Consider the following 23885-nt stretch of genomic DNA (forward strand, 5'->3'; position numbering starts at 1 on the left):
GTAATATTTTAATTGTGTTAAAAATATGAGGAATATCTCAAGAGAAAGCTCAGAGGACTAAGTTGTATAAGGATCAGTAAATATATCATAGGAAATATATAAACCAAATTATGATAGCGTTCTGTGAAAATAAAAAAAAAGAAACATCTGAAAGACAGAAAATAAAGTCATGTGACTAAAATGTCTGGTAACTACTGGCAAAGTGTCGGCAGCTATTGGCCAATGGTAGAGTGATGTGAATGGAAAAAATAGATTGGAGCCATTTATTAAAGGTTTTGACCTAAGTTCCTTGAACTTGATTTTGTACAATCTGAGAGAGCTATTAAAAGCTAGGAGACATTTGCTGGCAAACATTGAAGGACGTGTATTGAATAGATTATACTAATTATTATACAGTTCCTGCCCTGTGTTACGTGCAAACTACAATCCAAGAGATTCCATGAGTGCAAATACTTTTAGAGATACTAAGGCAACTTCACAGTGGAAGTTACATTTGCTGAGTCTTCAATGATCAACAAGGTAGTTAAGACTAGCTGCAGGAGGTAAGAAGGGTAGAGGCGCAGGACTCATGTGCATTGGGATCTGCAACTGAATTTAGCCTACGCTGAGGAATAGGAAGACAACTCAGTAATTATTCAGGAGAGAAGCCAGGGGCTTGACTGGAAAGTAGTCATAGGCATAACTTGGGGATGGATTGAGTGGATCAAGAGAACTTGGTTGCATCTAGGATGTGAATGATGCATATTATTACTTGCAATTAGTGAGATGATGGGAGAAGTAGCATGTTTGGAGGAGCTTAAAGGATCATCTGGCCTTTTCCGCCTAGGTCCGTAATATGTGTGATGAAGCCACTGAACTTGAGTGAGGAAACAGCCTTACTTCTGACTGTAACACTCTTGAATCTTCTACTGATACAAGAAAGACCTTTAAGAAAAAAATGAATCCTCTGGAAAATAGTACTGGTGTTCTCGAGAAAAGAATGGGAAAAGTAAAATTAGAGGGTAGAGTTATATTTTATAATATTTGCAAAGTCTTTTCTATATTTTATATTTTATATTTCTGAACATTTGGATATAAATCTCATTATTGGGATGCCTGGGTGGCTCAGTGGTTGAGCGCCTGCCTTTGGCTCAGGGCGTGATCCCAGGGTCTGGGATCGAATCCCACATTGGGCTCTTTGTGGCAAGCCTGCTTCTTGCTTTGCCTGTGTCTCTGCCTCTCTCTCTCTGTGTCTCTCATGAATAAATAAAAATCTTTAAAAAAATAAATCTCATTATTATGAAATAAATATCTTTTCAAATACATGCAGATGTTGATATTTTAGATGAAATATAAATCATTAAACATGATACTGGATCCTTATAATGTTTTGTCATCATTATAAGTCCTTAACACCTGATAATAAAAATATAACTATTATCCTAAGCAGAGTCTGCAGTTTTTGATATTGAAAAGAAAATCCTATCCATGGAAAGGTTGAGAACCTCTGCTCTATTTCCTGGAGAGTTCCTTATATCACTGGTGTATAGAGCTATATGTCTGGGAGGATCTGAAAAATAACAAAATAGAAATTCATTGTTTGATTTTGAATATAAAGGAAAAGGACTGGAGGTATAAATGGTCTTGGTCTGAAATAATCGATAATATTAAATTTACATGGTTGGACAGGAAAACTGTTAACAAGAGTCCTGAGGGAGCTCCCAAAATATCAGGTCTTGGTCAGAGATTCTAGTAAGTTTTAGATTCCAGTTCTTGGTTAGCATGTGTGTTAGAAGCCTGGTGGTCGTGGTAGGAAGGTTAGAAGGGTTGGCAGAAACACTGCAATGGCCTTCTCAGCATGCGCCTCTTGGGGGAAATCAGAAAGTTTGCCAGCTGTTCACATTATTTTCAGTTAAGTTCTTCATTTGAAACCTGTGGATTCTATGCTTCATTTTGCTTGTAAAAGCATCTGTTGCCAAAGCATATTGAAAATGGTCGGTTACTTTTTCCATACGTGAGGACTTTGAACCTTTGTGTGAAATTAGTTTATTGCAAATATAGAATGACTTTGCTGAAAGCATTTTGTTCAACTTAAGTACCAGAAGGTGATGCCTTTTATTGTTATTGCACAGAAAAGTCAAGGAGGGTTTAAGTAAATGTTTTCCTAGGAAATTGTAGGAGGAATCTGTAATTCTGCTTAGCGGAAAAATCTAAAATAAGCAATTAGCAAAGGCACTGTTTAAGAATGACATTTCCCTGGAAGTCAGTTGTTAACTATCAGCGTGGAAGTTTGCCTACTACTCGTGCCCCTCTCTCTTGACTTGGAAATCAGTTAACACCAAGTAGCTCCTGACTTCATTTTGCAAGGTTTTCTTTGTTAACATCTCCAGATATTGTATAAGGCTTTCCATTGGCATCAACATTTAATTAAATATAGTCAGTTTGCCTTTGCTTTGACTTTGATGATTTGAATTTCAACTGCCTTTAGGGAGAAAAATACGGAAGTATATTACTCACCATTTCACATCTGTTGCAGTTTAAAACACTCAGTTGCCAAGAATTTTATGAAGCATCACTTAGTAATGATTCAGGAAATGATTAGTCAATGCATCCTATGCACAAAGTGGAGGGCACCCTCTGTTGTCCATCTTGCTATGATGCTTATTCTACGTTTCCTCCAAGCATAGAACCAGGCTGTGAATTTGCAATCTCTTCTTAAGTGGACAGTGATAACTGATAAATACACATGCGAGGATTCCTTAACATTTTAGTCCAAATGTGAAATCATAGAGATCGGATGGTCTGAAAAGGCTCTGATGCTAATAATTTTTTAAAAACTGGGTTCACTCTCAACTTGGATTTGCAAAGTCGCTTGATAGCTGTGTGTGTCAGCTTTCTCCTTTGAAAAGTGAGAACGTTAATAATTGCACAATGTACATTTGCAAAGGTTTTATTTTTGTGGTCATTTATATTTAAAGCGCAGGTGAAGTTTCTGATATTTTTTATTTGGTTTTAGCAATTTTAAGGTGCACTTATTATGAACATTTCACTACAATAAGGCTATGGAAGTGATGACTACATCTTGAATGTTTAGGTCTTTGGCTGAAAACTGATACCTCTTGAAGTTTGCTTCTTTAAACTTTGTCCTTATGTGACCCCTATGTCTTTTTACTTCTCTTACTTCTTCTCTGAGATGTGCAATGTGTTTTCTTTATTATTGTTTATCTGTGTTTTGATTCTTCTTTTTTTAAATTTGTATTTTTATTCTTCTTTTTAACATTCTGTTTTGCTTATTTATTTTTCTTGAAGAATAATTAACATAGTGTTTTATTAGTTTCAGGTGTACAATATAATGATTCCATATTTCTATATATTACTCAGTGCTCATTACAAAAACTGTATTCTTAATCCCCTTTATTTATTTCAGATATCCCCCCAACCACCTCCATGTTTTGATTCTTGATCATTTCTAATGGTTCATACCTTAGACCTCTGCTATTTCTCTTAATATACAACTCATTAATTCTTATTGTTTCAACTACCACACCATAAAAATGACCCTCAAATATTTATTCTAGTTTGATAAAGCCTTCAGTATATTTTCAGATGGTTACTATGTTCTTCCACTTAAGTAGCACATTGCATGTAAAAGCTTGCATAACTCATAACATATATCTCAAATCTACCCCAAATTTGATCCTTTGGCAAGATGACAGATGAGTATTCTCTTTTTTTATTGGGAGGCATACAATTTTTGGTTTGTTCATTGTAATTGGATAGATCAGTGTTTCTAGAGGTTTTTAGTGGACAGTTAATACATTTTTTTTTAAAGATTTTATATATTCATGAGAGACAGAGAGAGAGAGAGAGAGAGAGGCAGAGACATAGGCAGAGGGAGAAGCAGGCTCCATGCAGGGAGCCCGATGCGGGACTTGATCCAGGGTCTCCAGGATCACGCCCTGGGTCAAAGGCTATGCTAAACTGCTGAGCCACGTGGGCTGCCCAATACATTCTGTATATATTACATACAGGTACATATATGTATATAATTATTATATTATGTAAGTGCATATTAAAGATAAAATATCTCATGAACTCATACCAATATCTGCTATACAAATTTTAGAATACAGCTTTTACTTAATCTGTTTTACTTAATCTGTTTAACTATTTACAGTTAAGAAAACTTAATCTGTTTTTCGTCTGTTAGCTTTTCATATTCTCCTTGGAAACACTAATTCTGAAGGGATCTTAGAATTAGAGTATCCCACAATTTCTCATTTATTTTATTCTATATCATATACATTATTGTCTCAAGGTGATAATTCTGATACTGTTACCAATAACATTATTTATAAAAGCAATTATTGTTTTTTTCATTTGTTCTCCCCATCCTCTTTATCCCTTTAAAATATAATTGTCCTATGGGGCGCCTAGGTAGCTGAGTCAGTTAAGCATCCGACTCTTGATATGGGCTCAGGTCATGTATTCTGAGATCAAGCCCTGCATTGGGCTCTGTGCTGAGCTTGGAAGCTGCTTAAGATTCTCTCTCTCCCTCCTCCCCTTTCCTTACCACTGGTCATGTCCTTTCTCTCTATATATAAAATCTATATCTATCTATCTATCTATATATCTATATATAAAACAAATATATATATACACATATACACACAAAGATATAAAATATATAAATATATATTTGATTGTCCTAGGTCTACATTGTCAAACATATAGTATTATTTACTAGAATGTCTCCTTTTGAACCTTCATTTAGTACTTACTAGCTCTACAAAAAATCATGCATTGAATGTTAACCACCAGTCCTTGCAGAAAAATACATATATTTTAATTTTTAGCTGTATGAGGTCACCTCCTCTACTTGTCAGCCTATACATAAAATAGTGAAAGAGCTGCACTGATCAGATATGCTTACCTTCCTAGAGTAAGTACTGGTGACAGATTGTCTATGTCAAATTGGACAGATTCAAGAACTTTATTCCCAATTTCTACAAATATTTCTCATTCCCTGGGGAAAAATATTGAGCATAAGTATAGTTCTTCATTTATAGGATGAATCCTTAATCTATTTCCTACTCAAGTGCTCCTGGTTTACCTTTACAAAGCACCAAAACTTTAAGCTTTTATGAAAAAAACAGATAATCAGGAGATTAAAGTGTAAACATAAGTACAACCTATTAATTTGCTAAATCAGTCATCAACACTAGTCAATTCTCATATATTATCCAAAGTAGACAAACACATAAATGTTTGTGAGAATTCAGGTTTATGCAGAATTATACATTCATCTTTCTTTCCAGAAGATTTTTCTTTCTTTCTTTCTTTCTTTCTTTCTTTCTTTCTTTCTTTCTTTCTTTCTTTCTTTCTTTCTTTCTTTCTTTCTTTCTTTCTTTCTTTCTTTCTTTCTTTCTTTCTTTCTTTCTTTCTTTCTTTCTTTCTTTCTTTCTTTCTTTCTTTCTTCCTTCCTTCCTTCCTTCCTTCCTTCCTTCCTTCCTTCCTTCCTTCCTTCCTTCCTTCTTCTTCTTCTTCTTCTTCTTCTTCTTCTTCTTCTTCTTTCTTTCTTTCTTTCTTTCTTTCATATTATCAATTATTGGAATTAACCTTCATGTATTCAGGAGTTACTGAAAAGATCATTGGTGAACAATAGAGTTCAATGTACCACATATTGTCCAAAAATAGATATTGTATTAACTCATCAATTTATTTGTACTATAGAAATACCCAGAGGTCAAACATTTCTACATAAAGATTATTAAGAATAGACTTTGCGGGGATCCCTGGGTGGCTCAGCGGTTTAGTGCCTGCCTTCAGCCCAGGAGGGGGACCCTGGAGACCTGGAACAAGTTCCACATCGGGCTCCCTGCATGGAGCCTGCTTCTCCCTCTGCCTGTGTCTCTACCTCTCTCTCTCTCTCTCTCTCTCTCTCTCTCTGTGTCTCTCAAGAATAAATAAATAAATCTTTAAAAAAATAAAAAAGAAAGAATAGACTTTGCTAACTCTGCCTGGGTAGCTTAGTCGTTTAAATGTCTGCCGTCAGCTCTGGTTGTGATATCTGGATCCTGGGATTAAGCCCCACATGAGTCTGCTTCTCCCTTTCCCTATGCCCCTCCCTTTGCTCATGCCTGTGTGCATGTTCTTTCTCTCTCTCAAATAAATAAAATAAATAAAATAAAATAAAATAAAATAATAAAATAAAAGGAATAGACTTTGCTAACTAATTTCCACCTGCAATAAGTGATACCAAAATCCTACTTTGGAAATACAACATATTTTCCTTTAGCAATTCATTCTTCAGATTTAGTTCTAAATAATATGTTTTAAAAAGTGTCATTGTCTAGACAGATATATAGTTTTACTACATAGACATTAAAATAGGAATAGGCTTTTGTTACTCAACATGTAAGTATAAAAGAGAATTGAATTAGAGACCATTCAGCTGATAAAAGATAAATTGAGGCATATAAACTTTTTTAGTGTATTTGAGCAAAAATTGACTGGAATGGGACATCACTCAAGTGGAAGTGGTCAGGAGCCCTCCATCTTCAGGAGCTAGGCATAAGACTTGTCTATAGAAGATGTGTAAGCAAAGTAATGGCATTATTTGATTGCCTTTGTCACAGCTTAAGAGGTAACATTATTTGGAAAAGCTTATTTGGCTATTTGTGACTGGTTGTCCTTAGGTTCTGATTTTTTTAAACTTGAGGCATTTATAGACTTAGGTTTTTGTTTGCTTATGTAGGCTACTAACATTAAAACCATCTTAGTCTACTGGCCACTTTGTTTAATTAATTTAACAGGCCCTACGTGAATGCTCCAATAATTTAAATGAGTAGAATATAAATACTCAGTGCTAAAACACTTTTTACTTTGTCACAGAAGTTCTATAGCCAACAGGTAGGAAAATGAGAGAGATAGTTCTGTTTTCTCTTGGATGGTTTATCTTTTTCTAATATACCATGATTTACTCTAATTTTTTTTAATTGAAAAAAAAAAGTTTTAAAAAGGAGGAAAAAAACCTTACCAATTTTGCTAAATAAAGAGTGACTATTTTATGCTGCAGAAGTCACTTTAAAAACAATATGGCTTAGTCTTCACCACTTCCAGGTACTGTTCTTGGTGTCTCCCAACGTGTATTACGGAACAACTGCATCTTGTGGAGCGATGGTGGCCACCGAAGTCATTTTTATTTATGTAACCGGAATTACCACTGCAGATAGCTGCGCTGGATTTTTTAGAATGTGTTTCTAAAACGTTATGATGTATAAAAATAAGTACATAAAATAATGAAAATAATCATGAAGATAAAAATTTAGGAGATGAGCTTTGCTATCAGATTTGAGTTCCGATAATACAAAAAACAGATGTTTAATAATACTTGTTGAATGAATGAAATAATCAATCATTCAGACATTTAATAAATCCTAGTTCTATTCCTTATAGATTATGTAACATTGAGCATGTTATTTAGAAAACTGAAACACAAGAAGGTTATTTATAAGACAGGGAATAGCTCACGGAATTGGAGTGATGACAAATGGCATATTGTATACAAACACCTGAAAAAGTGCCTTGAGCATAATCATTGGTCAATAGATGTTTCTTTGTCTTTTATCTTTCTTGAAGGCATTTGGGCTTTTTTTTTTTTTTTTTTTTTTTTTTTTTTTTTTTAGGACTATGTTGTCAAGAATGCTGAAAAGCTCTATGTGACTTTAAATAAGAGTATTTATTTATACTTTCCATAGAACTGGGCTTCCAACCAGACAAAGGCATTCACTCTATCCAAGGCTTAATCTGGAAAATAGCTTGAAGTTTATCAGACCATAAAGTTGCTTGGAGAATTTTAGGACTCTAAGTGGATATCTAGGAAAGCATTTCTTGAACATCTTTAGTGAAACGTAACTTGGAACCTTTCAAGGGAGAGTATTACCAGCAAATTCACAGGAGTAAAGAAAACTCTTTTCATTAGATAGCTTTCTCATATGAAATGAACATATTGCTGAGCCAATTTAATTAATCTGCTTCTCTAGGTTTTAGCATTTTTATTTCTTGTGTTGGATGAAATCAGATCAGAATAGGAGATTAGTAATGGCAGGTGAATTTCCGAATAGAAAGACAGCACGTTCTTTTGCTGCCTGTTATTTTCTTCTTTAGCATATTGACTTCCCCTCTTTGTTTCTCTGATTTCAACAATGATCACTTTTGGCCAAACACAGTTCTCAATTTTCTTCTATTTTCTCCCCTAATACTTAGTAACATTAAAAAAATAATCATTTTTGTGCCAAATCTAATGTCCTTTAAAGTTAAACTTTCTGGGATCCCTGGGTGGTGCAGGGGTTTGGCGCCTGCCTTTGGCCCAGGGCGCGATCCTGGAGACCCGGGATCGAATCCCACGTCCGGCTCCCGGTGCATGGAGCCTGCTTCTCCCTCTGCCTTGTCTCTGCCTCTCTCTCTCTCTCTTTCTGTGTGACTATCATAAATAAAGAAAAAAAAATAAAGTTAAACTTTCTGCAGATATTGTATCTGTTGTGTTTCCTTTCCTTCTTGAGTCTTGGCTTCCAAAGTCCATCTGTATCCCACTGTTCTTACACCTCCAGAAACCCTTGCTCTATTTTACCCTTCACCATCTACTTCTTTCAATATAGGCTTTCCTACAATATTTTGTGCTTGCCCATCCTGGCAGATATGTGATATACCACCAAGAACACCTTTTGGGTAAGAAATAACTGTAACTCCTGCTGCTAGGTGCACTGCCAGAACACAGACCTCCACTATTAGCACTCTTAGCAGTTACCTCAGTTGAAGAGGGTGACCTAGTCAAAGATCATGCCTAGTTCCATGGGCAGCCATTTCCAAAGGCTGATTGGTACAGAGGTGGGAGGCCCAGTCTCTGCTCCATCTTGGGGCAACTGTAAAGGGTCATATCACCTTCAGAAAACCCTGGAGGATTAGCTGAAGTTTGTGTTGTAACTGTATTCCACCTTGGCTTTTCCTTTTTCCCAAAGTGTTGATCCCAACCATATTCCCTAATAAACATCATTCTTGCCAATCTCCATCTTAGAGCCTGCTTCCTTGGGCACCCATCTTGTGACAGTCATCTTTTTTTTTTTTTTTTTATGCTATACTGCTTTCTTTTTTTTTTTAATATTTTATTTATGAGAGAGAGAGAGAGAGAGAGAGAGGCAGAGACACAGACAGAGGGAGAAGCAGGCTCCATGCAGGGAGCCCAACATGGGACTGGATCTCTGATCTCCAGGATCACGCCCTGGGCCTAAGGCAGCACTAAACCACTGAGCCACCCAAGCTGCCCTGCTTTCTGATATAATCTCAAACACTCTGTACCTCAACTAAACTCAGATGTTATCCAACTCTTTCTCCTGCTATAAGTTCTTTTCTAACCTTCAGATACTGACGTCGTACCTAGTGTAGTACATCTTTATAAATGTATCAGCCTAAGCTCAATATGCTGTCAGATGTCAACATCTTACCCTCTTACCATCCACTATAACCACCTTCTCACCCTAGTTCCACATCTCAGTTAATGGCAACACAACCTACCCTCTTAGCTCATCTTGAAACCCTCAAGTCATTGCTTTTTCCTATTGCTCATTTACCTCCTGCATCATATTCTTCTCAAATCATGTAAGTTTTATTTTAAGTAATGACTCTTAAATCTATCTCCACTGTCACTGAATCACATCAACTTTTTTCATTCATTCACAAATATTTTGTTGGGGGTTTACTAGTCTCAGACCCAGGGTGAGGCATTCATTGTCCCTAACCCGGGAAGTTTTTCATATTCCTCAGCTTGTCATTCTATTTTAAATCTATCCTTGAAACTATTTCTAAAACATTTCTTTTCTCTCTCCCTGTATTCTTCTCTTCAATTAGTCTTTTCTCAGTCATGCCACACACAGTTTTCGGATCTCTATGTTATGGATGTCCTCCATGCTCTGCTTAGAATTCTATTTCATTTTTTACACATGGGGTTCTGAATTCATCTTTTAAATCTCAGCCAAAACTATGCATCTTTGGAAGAACTTCCCTGAACATTTAGGGAAAATTTATCCTTCCTTCCATATTCTGTTGTTAGTCCTTCTCATCGGATTCTGACCCTCTCTATCCCAGGAGCCACATCTTCATGATATATTTTAATGTTCAATATTTTAAAAGCTACTTATTGTGCAAGCAAATGAGGTTCCCATTTATATTAATGAGTAACCAATCAAACAATATATTTTTTTTTGTTTATTGATTTGGGTGAACGTTCCTTTACAGTTTAGCACAGTGTCATGCACATGGTATTTGGCTTCAAAAAGTCGAACTTTCTAATTAAAACAAAACAAACAAAACAAAACTCGAGTAACTGCCATTCTCTAATTCCAACTCACCCAAAAAGATATAGTTTCATAGTCAAAGCATTAAGGTTTACGCACACAAACACTTACACATCTAATGTGTGTATGTGTATATGTGTGTGTATATATATACATAGTGCTACTAAAGACTTAAATGAGACTTTTGGTTCCATGAAGGCAGAAACATGTTTGGGCATCACAGCATCACAGCTGTAGGCCCTACCATCAAGTAAACTGTTGGAAATTAATAGGAAATGAATATTTGTTGATGAAAAAATAAATCTCATCCTGAGTACTCTCAATTCTCTCTTTTTCAAACTAGCTCAGGAGCAACAAATATCTTAAGTCCTTAATTGATATTCCTTCTGGTAACAACTAGGTAAATTCTTGAGTGCTTGTGCTTTTTAGAATATGGTTGAAATTTAAATGGCACATTGGATTAATCTCATTTGTGTATAATCTTGTAACGCACGGGTGCCTTGATGCTGAACCAATACATAAGCATCTGGCACCTCTGGCATTAGTTTCCTCTTTGGTACAGTTCTAATGTTGCAGCTTTCAAATCATTTGGACTCATATGTGTCCCAAAATGTGTCCCACTTACACTCTCTGATTTGATCTAAACAAACACTGCCTTTAAACTATGAAGGTATTTTAAGGGTACTTTGTAACTCTATTAAATAAAATTGTTTATTTTCCTTTTCTAAATATTGCACAAAAGTGGAAAAATATGTTGAGGTCAAAGTAAGCTTTCAGTTTTAGAGACCAGGCATGTTCAGAATGGTATGGCTGTAGATAGAGTTTTTCAAGCTTTCATTTTAAATGGACCTTTGTGAAAATAAAATTAAGTTCTTTGGGCTTCCACATATTTCACTGCCCTCTTCTACTAATAAATATTTTAAAGACTTACTCTTGTTAATTTTAGTCATTGTACTGCATATTTTGTCCCTCATGTAATAGACTTTACGAGGGCTTCTTACTTGAGGCTTTAACAAATAGTAACTGCTTCTTTAATTTTTCCTACTTTTCTCATAGCCAGTTTAGGCCCTTCACCAAGCATGTGTGTGTGCTTGTGTTTGTAGGTGTGATTTTCTGTAGAAATTTTTCTTGCAACTTCACTATTACCCTATTTCTGAGAAGATTTAAAGTTGTTTAAGGAGATTATACTTTGAGTATGTGTGTGTGTGTGTGTGTGTGTGTGTATATATATATATATATATATTAGATATTCATCAATTTCATAACCACTTCACCTTTATTTCAGCTCTTGTCATTGGCTAGATGTTCTAAATTGAGATAAAATTATCTGTCAAATACACCAAATTACACAATGTGCATAATTTCCTTTCCTGTCATAACAGATAAAGGGCAATTAGTCAATAAGCCAAGACCTCTTCCCATTGATTGGGATCGGAAAGTTCACAGGAACCAAGGGGCAGCAGGGGGTGGGGGTTTGAACTATTCTCTAGTTTTAATGAAAGAATTGTAAGGGTATCATTAGTAAGTCTCCACTTGTGTGAATATGTGAATAGCTTCTTGACCTATCTATATAGAGCACTTTAGGGAAAAGATCAGCAGCATAATTAAGATTTCTCCTCCCACCCAATCTTTTTTTTTTTTTTTTTTTTTTTTTTAGTGAACTTTGCCACACTTGGAGTTCAAACTCATGACCCTGAAATCAAGAGTTGCATCTCTACCTACTGAGCCAGCCAGGCAACCGCATCCCGTCCATCTCATAAGTACTTTTTAAAAATTAATTGTCAAGGATGGACTTAGATAGTTATAGATGACCAGAAGCTAAGAAACTAACTTGGATCAAACAAATGGTGTCACAAGTTCCAAAGAGCTAGCACTAAGTTAATGCTGAATAGAATTTGACATATTTTCCTTAAAAATCTGTTGTTAGAGATGGTGAATATTCAGCTAGTCAAGAGTTCTCCATTTCCCCTGGTGCTGAGGACTTGATTTCATGTTTGGGATTTAACTAGACTCCGTGAGTAAATTACAACCAAAAGTTTTGGGGGACTGAGGCTCTGGGTTACAATAATTTATTTTCCTTATTTCATAATAGAGTCTCAACATCATTGTGGTATTTGATTACACAGAAAGGATTTAAAGATGACAACCTGTAAGAGAGTAAAGGTACTCGGAAACCCAGCCTAAAGCCACATTTGCTTAAAAAGACTGCAATTTCTGTTCGGATTTTTGCTTACCTGATGTGACCAAGGACAAGGGCCAGTAGAAATGATGGGAGTTATTTTTCTACAACATTTTCCCACTGTCAAACTATCTCTTCCCACTAACATTAGTTCTCAACTAATGTACATTGACTGGTTCATTAAAGCCTGGCCATTATTCAACATCCTGCCAGAAATCAAATGTATTCTTATATTATCTTACATCTTCTCCTTTATAGAATGTATTATATACACTACATTAGCAATGCCTATTAATTTCTAGTTGTCTGTCGTTTTCTCTCCCCCCCCCCCCCCGCCCGCACCATAGGGTCCTATCCCAATTCTGACAGTAAGCTCTATAAGTCAGGAGCAACATTTCAATCCTTGCTATAGCCCTAGAGCTACTCAAGGGTCAGAAACATAAAAAAGATGTGATGTCCCAATTGATGCTGAATGAAACAACCATGAGAGGATCATCTTAGACATATTTTCCAAGGCCATGACACCCAGAATGTACTTCAAAAACTTACTTAATATTTCCTTAAGTAAAAGGTAAGTGTATCAACAGTGCATAGCATTTTCAGAAATGGAATTTCTCCCAGCTATAGGCATTTTTTTTTTTTTTAAACTAGGATTTGAAAGAAAGCCTTGAAGCTACTTAGTCACTAACAGGCTATGTTCCCTACCATGTTTGGTGTTAAGCAAGGCAACTGGAAAATGAGTTTTTTCTGTTTGATTTATTGAAATGTGCATACAGGATTATGAGAGGGCAATTTTTGAGCGTGGGCTGAGTGACCAACTTCCAGCTCTTAAGGTATATTCAAAAAGCCATCATTTGAGTAAAATGTTGTATTTCATTCTTGGAGCCAGTTATGATGTTATTCACATATTTGCACTGACACTGATTTGCAATGGGATAACGTACAGAAATACCTAAAAAACTATGATATGTGAACTAAAAGGTGACTCTGGTCAAGGAAACTTCTAAATCTTCAGGACAAGAACATTCATCCAATAACAATAATAATAAGAGCTCTTATTTACTAAATGCTCATAATGTATCCATTCTTTCATATGCATCAGCTCTGTTTTATATTACTTAATCCTCAGAAAAGCACAATGAATTTAGAATTATTAATATCACTTTTAAAGATGATCCAACTAAAGCCAACAGAGGTTAAGTAACATTCCCAAAGTGACACAGCTTATGAGTCACAAGTGAGATTTAAACTCAACTCTGTTCTTGAACTTTGGTTTTTAATCATTGTATTAAAATGCAGTTAATTTTACATGATTACATATCAACTTTTTAAAAAAATACTGAAGTCGAAGATAATAAATGTGAAATTTTATACTATAAAACCAAGTCAGTTAACTGACTTCAGTAAAATTACTTTCATGCTCTGGTATTCTGAAAGATTTCAAGAGTTGTATGAGGTAAATAGATAATCAACATAGTCATCTTTAGCACCAGCTTCACAGTTTCTTGTGGAAAATTAATTGCATACCTTTTTTCTTCCCTACGGCATTTAACTTTTTTTTTTTTTTAAATCCATTTGCCAAGCTCTGGTTTGGAGCCTGGAATATTAAACTGTCATCTCACAACCAAAAAAGGACAAGAGTGAAATGAAAATGGATCGCATCCCAAATAACTAAAAGTTTTTTTGGCATTGTTTAATATTTGGAGGGAAATAAGTGAGCTGTAATATAACAGAGCAGAAAGCTCCTCGCTGTCATGGTTTGACTACTGCTTTTAACTTCAGAATTAAACAGAACAGAACAAAACACATTTCCTCAGCCCACAATATTCAGTCGTACAGCACCATTTTTGGAGTCAAGTACCCTATCTTTAAATCTACTTTTTTTTTTTTCTTGTCCAAGCTCCATAATCAGGACACTGCATAGAGTTTTCACAGAGCCGTCATTCTGTTATTTAAGGAATATTTCCTTTGCATTGGTGGGCTCTAAGTCTCTGTTCTGCTAAAATTATAAAGTGAAGATGTTCGTAAGGTCTATTCTCTTTGAGAGAGCAATGATATAAAAGACAGAATTAAGAGTAATGTTTTGAAAGATGGAATTTAAAGAGTTGTAGATGAACGTAATCTACAGGGAACATACTTTGCAATCTACAGGGAACACTTTGCAACAACCTTTACAGTTGTTTTTCTCCTTGCAGGGTTGCCTTTTTTTTTTTTTTTTTTTTTTTTGAGCATAAAGAAATTGCTAAAAAAAAGAAAATAAAAAAAAAAGAAAAAGAAAAAGAAAAGAAATTGCTGCCGAACTCTGCTGTCTTTCATGCTGTGTTTTCTTACACTCTTTTCCCCTTTAGTTTGCATTTCAAGAGATATTTGCATGAAAACAAGTCCTATCCATTGGAAGCTTTATCTGTTCTGACTTCTGATGGATTGACCTCGGGTTATAATTAGCAATGAGAGAGTTTCAAAAGCTGCAATCCCCCCATCCTTGATCTCAGGTCCCTTCCCCTTTATTTAATAAATTCCCTGCCTCCAATCTCAATGGCAGTCCCTCTTTTCAAAGAGCCTAGGAAAGCTTCAGCTCCCTCTCCTTTTCCTTTGACCTTAGGTCAGTAAACTCATAACCCCACTGCATTTGTGAGATCTTCACTTGCAAGTGTTAAGCAGCATCTCTCTGCCTGAGGTTCCCACCGGTCACTGCCTCACTGCAAAAACACATGCTTCCTGAGGAGTGGCAGTTCCAAGCCTCTGCTGCATGAGGGCACCTACCAACTCCTAATCATCCTTGGTGATTCTCTCTCTGGAAAACTCTCTTGACCCTCCTAATCTGGAGAGGCGTCCTTGCCTTGTACCACCATTACCATCCTGTGAACTGTTATCACATTTATGATACTGTTGCAACTGCTTAAGGACCACATTAATTTTGTGTATATCCTTTCTTTAACTTAGAACACTTCTCACACTTAGTAGATCTTCAGGAAAACATCTAGGAGTGAATGAGTAAATCAGCTGCTTTTTGTGCAGCGCTTTGTTAGGCCCTGTTGGTGGTGGTGGTAGGAGGTCCACTAAAGGCAGAGGCAGGGATTTAACCCTTGGCAAGTAGTTATTTGCATTTCTTTTTTTTTTCTTTTTTTAAATTTTATTTTATTATTTTTTTAATTTATTTTTTATTGGTGTTCAATTTACTAACATACAGAATAACCCCCAGTGCCCGTCACCCATTCACTCCCACCCCCCGCCCTTCTCCCCTTCTACCACCCCTAGTTCGTTTCCCAGAGTTAGCAGTCTTCACGTTCTGTCTCCCTTCCTGATATTTCCCACACATTTCTTCTCCCTTCCCTTATATTCCCTTTCACTATTATTTATATTCCCCAAATGAATGAGAACATATAATGTTTGTCCTTCACCAACTGACTTACTTCACTCAGCATAATACCCTCCAGTTCCATCCACGTTGAAGCAAATGGTGGGTATTTGTCATTTCTAATAGCTGAGGAATATTCCATTGTATACATAAACCACATCTTCTTTATCCATTCATCTTTCGTTGGACACCGAGGCTCCTTCCACAGTTTGGCTATCGTGGCCATTGCTGCTATAAACATCGGGGTGCAGGTGTCCCGGCGTTTCCCTGCATCTGTATCTTTGGGGTAAATCCCCAGCAGTGCAATTGCTAAGTCATAGGGCAGGTCTATTTTTAACTCTTTGAGGAACCTCCACACAGTTTTCCAGAGTGGCTGCACCAGTTCACATTCCCACCAACAGTGTAAGAGGGTTCCCTTTTCTCCGCATCCTCTCCAACATTTGTGGTTTCCTGCCTTGTTAATTTTCCCCATTCTCACTGGTGTGAGGTGGTATCTCATTGTGGTTTTGATTTGTATTTCCCTGATGGCAAGTGATGCAGAACATTTTCTCATATGCATGTTGGCCATGTCTATGTCTTCCTCTGTGAGATTTCTGTTCATGTCTTTTGCCCATTTCATGATTGGATTGTTTGTTTCTTTGGTGTTGAGTTTAATAAGTTCTTTATAGATAGTTATTTGCATTTCTAAAGCCGTTCGGCCCTTGAAAACCATCCACCCATCTACTCCACAAACAATGGAGGAGGTGAGGGCAGGTATCTCTAAAGAATAAACATCATGAACAAAGGCCAGAGGTGGGAAGTGACAACATAGGAGAGAGTCTGAGGTGGCGTCTCCCCTACCAGTCCCAGGCCTATGGGAACTTCCAAGTTTTATCTCATAGGCCACTTAATTCATAATGCTTTTCCTGTTCCCTAGAAAGCTGTATCTTTCAGGTCTCTTTAGAATCTTTTATTTATTTATTTTTTTAATGAAAGTGACATATTTTGTACTGTGGTCATTTGTGTGCATGTCATCATGTCTCATCTGTTCAACAATAAACTCTCTGAAGGGAGGGTCTGTTCCTTACTCATCCTCTCATCTTCTGCCCAACATAGAAATTGAGCATGTAGTAGGTATTAGTATTATTATTTTACCCTTTGACTTCAGAGTGAATATCTTCATCTGTGATGTGATACATGATATGCAATAAATGAAGAAAGCTACATTCTTTAGGTTTTGTCTGCCCACCATCCTGTTGTGAAGCTCTTTGACTTTATAGACTACTAACATATCTAGCCACTGGTAATTTATCTCTGAGGCTAGAAGTCTTGCATAAGAAGTTTAGATATTGCAAGAAACAAAGTTATATTTTCCATTACTTTTAAATTAACAACAAACTTAAATTTTAACTTTTAGGCTAGAGAGGGAAATGGTTATTTGAATTAGAATTTAAAAACTTTGACCAGAGAAATAGATTTGTGCTCCTTTTTGCTTTGCTATTTCTACCAATTGGAAGAGCTGAGGTAGTCATGAAGGAGATGTGAGACAGACTGAAAGCATCATTTCCTGTTGAAATAGTACATCTAGATTTTCTCTGTCTTTGGCTCTAAGCTGGGAAGTGTCCTACTCTGCTTCTATAAGGTAGAACAGTTGAGAAACTCGAGATTTCTGTTTCTCATCGGGTAGTTGTATGACCTTGGATAAGTCAATTAATTTATGCAGATCATATTCTCATAATTTTTTAAACAATGTAACTCAATTAGGTCATCTTCAACTTCCCTTCTGGCTTCACATTTCTATAATTTTCTGACATTTTAGGAAAGACAGGAGAGAGATGATTGACACAGAACCTTTCTTCCCATCTTAACGCTTGTGGCTGTTCTTACTGCAGAGGGACCTATTATGGCTGAGTTTTCCATAATATAAAAAGCAAGAAAATTCATAGGCACTATTTCTCTTCCAGCTTCTACTTTATTCTACAGGGTAAAATTTTGCTAAATTCTGTAGGTTGCATACATTGCCCAGCAGTGATATATATGCTAATCAAGGTGAGAGTCAAGAGGCCTAAGCAAGCTCTTCTTTCAGAAAGCCAATAGATTCTATTACAATTTTCAGCATATTTTAAAACAACTCAACCTCAGTTCCTTAAATTATTTAACTAACAGTTGTATCCTTTTTAATAGGAGCAGAATCTAATGGATTTTAATAATGTGTTTGGATTTATAACAAAAAATTTACCTCTTCATTTCTCAAGGTACTTAATGATATTAATTAATTTTGGGGAGTAGGGAGGCAATACAAAGTGTTCAGCCTCTGAAATTGGTAAGATACCCCTTTTTTAAGAAAAAAAAGTTTTTATTTATTCATGAGAGAGAGAGAGAGAGGCAGAGACACAGGCAGAGGGAGAAGCAGACTCCCTGTGGGGAGCCTGATGCAGGACCCTGGAATTATAACCCCAGCCAAAGGCAGATGGTCAACCTCTGAGCCACCCAGGCATGCCCTGGTAAGATATCCCTTTTAAGGGATTTTTTTAAGATACCAGAGAAGCCTATGAAAATAGAAATGAAAACCCACTATGAATTTTGTACTTCAATAAATAAATAAATAAAGCACTGAAAGGGGTGAACCAGCAGAGAGAGGCATATAAAGAAAAGGGAGACGGTGGGAGAGGGGCAAATTTTTTACCTTTTTCATCCTAAACTCTTGAAAATTTATAGATTTTGATTTATTTTGTTTAGTTTGCAAGATATAATATATTTTGAATGATTTCAAACTTTAGAGATTTGGGAAAACTTCAATTTCAAATTCTAGTCAATGGAATTGAATTTAAGATGTATACTTAACTCCATCTGTAATTGTTAAAACTGAAATAATGTTAACATTTTTAGAACACTAGAGGTTAAAGCATTATCACTAATTTAAATTCATATTTATATCATTTTTCATAGAACTCTTAACTAATTCACTCCTCCATTTCTACATGTTAAAGAAAAAAAAAACCACTTCCATCCAGTAACTTTTATCTATTGTTTATTTTTCTCTTTTTGAGGTTACTTATATAATACCAACGTAAAATAGTTCAGTTCACCAATGAGATTCTAGTAGCTAATTCTCCAAAGTTTAGTTATGTTTGTTTTTACATAACTACCTTGCCTTGTAAATATTTAATGTGAAATCAGTCAAAGTGATTACATAATTTGTTAAAAAATCTTACTGTAATCCAAGAGTGGCTTTCCCCTATAAAGCCCTCTATTTTGTGACAATAAAATAAAACATGTAAAAGAAACGAAAGAACAGCTTTGGTGCCAATCAGGATTTTTGATTTTGACCTTAGTTGAACTGTCTAAATTATATGTTATTCGAGGACCATGTTGTATTGAGCCTAGCCCCAGAGGTACTTGACTTAAAGAGCTGATTAATCTTAACTCTTACCTGTGCATCCTGAAATGGCCCAAAGTCACATCCTTGGATAGTATGTTTCTTCTTGGGAAGCCTTGGGATAAAAGAGAACTTATGATACTCTAATAAGAAGTTGCATATGCAAGAAAGCAAGGTAAAATCAAGCAGAAAATGTAGGCCAGGACTTGAGATGCATTAAAACTTCCCGAGAATGTCCTCTTGAGCAGAAATTGTTTTGAAGCAGATTTCAAGGCCTGAAAGACACAGGCTTGAAATCATATCTGCCAGGTCAGAAGAGCTGATCACAGTTGGGAAAAGACATTTTCATTTTCAACCACAAAATTGCTCTTCATTTCTGCAAAACAATGAGGAAAGTGAAACTGGAAGCAAGCCAGGTACTTTGCTGGTTTTCCTTTGAGTGTGAATTTGTTCACATAGCTCTAAGTTCAGAACATACTGTTATGTTCTGGAAACACCATGGTGTATTGCTAGGGGATGTAGTGTCATACTGAGGAAAGTTCATTTCACAAAAGGGATTTTAATTGCTAAAATGCAACCAAATACTATGTGTACTATATACATACTATATACATTGTGTGTGTGTGTGTATGTGTGTGTATAAATGTTCTGAATTTTGGATCGACTTACAGAGGTGAAGAGAAAAAATATCATTAAAAAAAAAAAAAGACCACAATTAGAATGCTAAATACTTTCACTTTTTTATTTAGAAGCAGAATTTCTGTGATATTTGATTTACCTCTAGTATTAGAAGAGAAGGATATGAATTATTCCCTGTGAATTTTCCCCTTTCTATGACTATTCAGATTAATCATTAGGATGGAATGTTTCTGTATTTGCAACAAAGACCTTATTTCTGAGCAGAGTGTGGCATAGACTATTTTGTCAAAAGTAATTGAAACATGAGGCAGTCCCTATTTTTTTTTTTAATGCCTGTTGTATTTGTTCATGTTTCATTAATGTCTCCAAGGTCTACAGATAACAGAGTTTCTGTAGCATACTTTCTTCTTCCAGAGAGTTGAAGGGTATAGAAAGTGGACAGGGTGCAAAGCAGTGGCACTTAACACCCTGACTTGAAGTGACTGCACTCCTTTGTAGCATCCCAATGCCATTTCATTCCAATTGGCTTGTTGTTTCCAGTTGAGGGGCAAATTATTGTTGATATGGACAGGAATGTTCTTATACATTTCTTACTTTTTCAGTGCATTAAGGTTATCTTTGCAAATAGCAGGCATTCAAGTATATTCTCAATAATTAAGGGCATCATTTCAGTGCTGAAACACTGTATATTATATTCCAATCATCTTGGAAGCCTGGAAATTCTTTTGGCTGCTTGGCTGGCTCCTGCTAAGAAAGCTTCAGGGATTCTTGAGCAAACAACTTGAGCCTGTGGGTCTGAGTCATGAGAGGGTGTGAACTTACCTTTGGACCACCAACTCTAGAATTCAGCTAGCATCTGGGCAGTGCCAAGTAACAGTCTGGTCTTCTCAACCCTTATAAATGAGAAATACAGAATGAAATGGGATTTTCATTTTGAAATAAATTGCCACAATACTTGATGGTGAAGTTTCTTGAATAAAGAGTATATCTTGTTGGGCACCTGGGTGGTTCAGTTGGTGAAGCAGCTTAGGTCATGATCCTAGGATCCTGGGAATCAAGCCTCATTTTGAGCTCCTCTCCCTCTCCCTCTGCTCCCCCACCACTCTCTCTCTCTCTCTCTCTCTCATAAATCAATCAATCAATCAATCAATCAATAAAAAAGTAAATCTTGTTTCCATTTTGGAAACAAAGGAACTGCTGATTGATTTTGATGACTGAGCCCTTCTCCACCTCTAGACATTTCCTTAGCCCAGTCTTTACTCTAGTCTTTCCCCTAGGAAGCAACCTTTCTCGACCTGGCTTCCAGAGGTTACAGAGATGGTATGGGCAGGGCACTTACCTGGGCTACAGGCTGAGTGGAGGACAAAAAAAAAAATGTAATTTCTACATAGGAATGGATCTTAGGAAGTGGGTCTTGTGAAGATTATGTGTAAGTGACATTGAGGACATATTTTCCACGGATCTTAACAATACCTTTGAGAGGCACAACAACAAAGTAGACAGTCATCTCTTTTCTTGATATATATTCAATACTTTTATTCTGAGGTGATTCGTAAACTTCATCACTTCATAAAATCCCTTTTAATGTTTTCTTTGTGTTTGTAGTGTTTTAATGTTTTCTTTGTGTTTGTAGTGTTACCAGTGTTACCAGTTTTTAGTTAAGTGTCATAAAGCCCTGACTTTGCAGTTCCTCAGTTGCATATTTTGACCAACCATTCTTTTGGAATATAACCTAAAAAAATCCTGTAAAGCCTCATTCAGTTGAATAGTACAGTCAAAGCCCAGTAAGGAAGATAATCAATCAGTTATTTTTATCCACCAATAAGGATACTTCACTGGCAGGTATAATCCATTCATCAACCAACTGGAGTGCCTGTCTTCTGCACAGCTGGCCGTCCTATTCTGCAAGGCTTTAAACTCTCCCTTTTGGTATACATTAGTGGAGAGGAAAATGAAAGTGTGTTATTTTTAGAAGGTACTGGGGCTATAGTTTAGCTGATCTAGTTTTCTGATTTGGCCGAAATTCTTAATGCAAATTAAACCAGCACTACCTACTCCAAAAATTGACACCAGGTTTAATTGAAATGGCATTCCTCTTATACTTTGAGACCAGTATAGTTTAGATGCAAAAAGGGCCTCTGAAAATGTTCAGGTTTTCATATGGGGAATTCTGTGGGGAAAATTGGTGGAGTGTTCCAAAGGTGACGGTTAGCAGAGTTCCTAGGGGAAATTCTGCATTGTGGTGTAAACTAGTTTTTCTCAAAAATTTTTTGGTTTGCATCGGAATGATCTGGAGGGCTTAATAACACAGATTATTGGACCTCAACTCCAGAGTTTCTGTTTCAATAGGTGAGATATAAGGAATATGTATTTTTAACAGTTCTCAAGCAATGCTGCTAGTCTTGGGACCATAGCATGAGAACCACTGACCTAGAATATATCCTCTCCATACTAGAGATCCCCCTAGCCTCTTGAGAGAGCTGGAAAAATTAAAGGAAAAGAGTAATGGAGTTTAAACAGGATGGAGAAGAACAGAGAGGCTTGGGGTTGAGTGGTCAGGCCACACACAGAAATGAAGCAAACTATGAAATCTAGAGACCTCTTTCAGTGCTACTGGGATTTATCTCTGCTTAGCTCTATAAATGAAAGCAAAATTGACATTTATATGATGGCAAACTGTAAGGCATCCACTGCCAGCACGAGCAGTTCTGACTACCCACTGTTATTTTTAAATGTTTCAGACACCCTGGGAGCAAGTGCAAAAAAACAGACTCATGATCTAAACAATATGAGGAAAAGGATTCCAAATAATATACTTCACACAAAGGCATTCCTTTCTTCTAAAACAGGTTAAAAGACACGGTGTAATGCAGCAGCAATTATTTTAGGGAGAAAAAAATACATAAAGGGCCTTTTCATGACTATTTCCAGACCTAAATATCCTTACCACTATTTACCAATGCAGTTGAAATGTGGGTTATTTTGTTTGGGAACATTTCTTACTCGTCAAGGAAAGGTAAGAAACAGTGTGTACAACATGTGGGTTTTGTAAAAGGTATCTTTGTTCAAGACATGTAAACCATTTGTCCCCACCCCCACAGACCTTCAGCCACCGAGGATGATCATCTTCCTGCCCCAGGTAAGCTGCACATATGAACATTTTGGTTGTATTTTTCTGGGTACCATAAGTCCAAAAGGAGAACCCTGATTTACAATCAACAGTTTCAACAAGTGACCCTTGGCAGAAAGGGTCTGCTTTTTCAGCTGGCGCTGTTGTCGAAGTTCAGAGAAATAGCTCATCTGTCTCTATTTTGGGCGTCTGGCAAATGGGGAACTGTTTGAGCATTCTCCATCCCACTAAATGCTTACAGATGACTTCCATATTCTGGAGCATCTGCTGGTTATCTCATTTCTCTCATTTCGGGTGATTTTCCCTGTTGTGTTTTGAAAAGACTCACTCTCTGGCCTTTATTTTGTAAGTGCACTATTGTTGCTATCATCGTTTTGGAAGAATTCAACAGATGTGTCTGGTGGTTACCCCATGAGATGGCCCAAACCTGTGAATAATCTGAATACAGAAATGGTGACTTTTAAAAAAGGAATCAAAAAAATAAATAAGTAAGTTAAAAGCCCAGCTGAATCACAATTGTAAAATATCTTCAGGAAATGATTCATGGGCTGAAAGTAAACAGTCATCAATAATTTTGGGATCCTTTTTGAAAAGTTCTTATAAACAACACAGAACTCAAAGAAATTCTATACACATGTACTTACTATGTGTGATGCATATATGTAATATAAATGTTATTCATAACTTATTATTATAAATGAATGTACTCATTCTTATCCTTACTGATGCTTTGCCAGGTACAGTACTTCTTTGCACTATAACTTGTAAAATATAAAAACAGCCAAGTATCTGGGTTCTTCCTGAGGGAATTTTTCTTCATTTCCATAAAAGACAGACACATATAACTCATAATATATTTATTCCAGCTTCTTCATTTGCTTTTAGAGCAC

General features: G+C 36.2%; 1 long non-coding RNA gene across 2 annotated transcripts in view; it reads right to left on the reverse strand.

The window, feature by feature from the left end:
* Positions 1-19606, reverse strand: part of LOC140612345 (uncharacterized) — a 218544-nt gene extending 198938 nt beyond the window's left edge. For both annotated transcript variants that reach the window (XR_012013620.1, XR_012013622.1), the window contains exon 1: positions 19281-19606. This is a non-coding gene — a long non-coding RNA (uncharacterized lncRNA). The remainder of the gene's footprint in view (positions 1-19280) is intronic.
* Positions 19607-23885: the final 4279 nt, after the last annotated feature.

Source organism: Canis lupus, chromosome 2 (genome assembly GCF_048164855.1).
Source record: "Canis lupus baileyi chromosome 2, mCanLup2.hap1, whole genome shotgun sequence".
Taxonomy (NCBI): domain Eukaryota; kingdom Metazoa; phylum Chordata; class Mammalia; order Carnivora; family Canidae; genus Canis; species Canis lupus.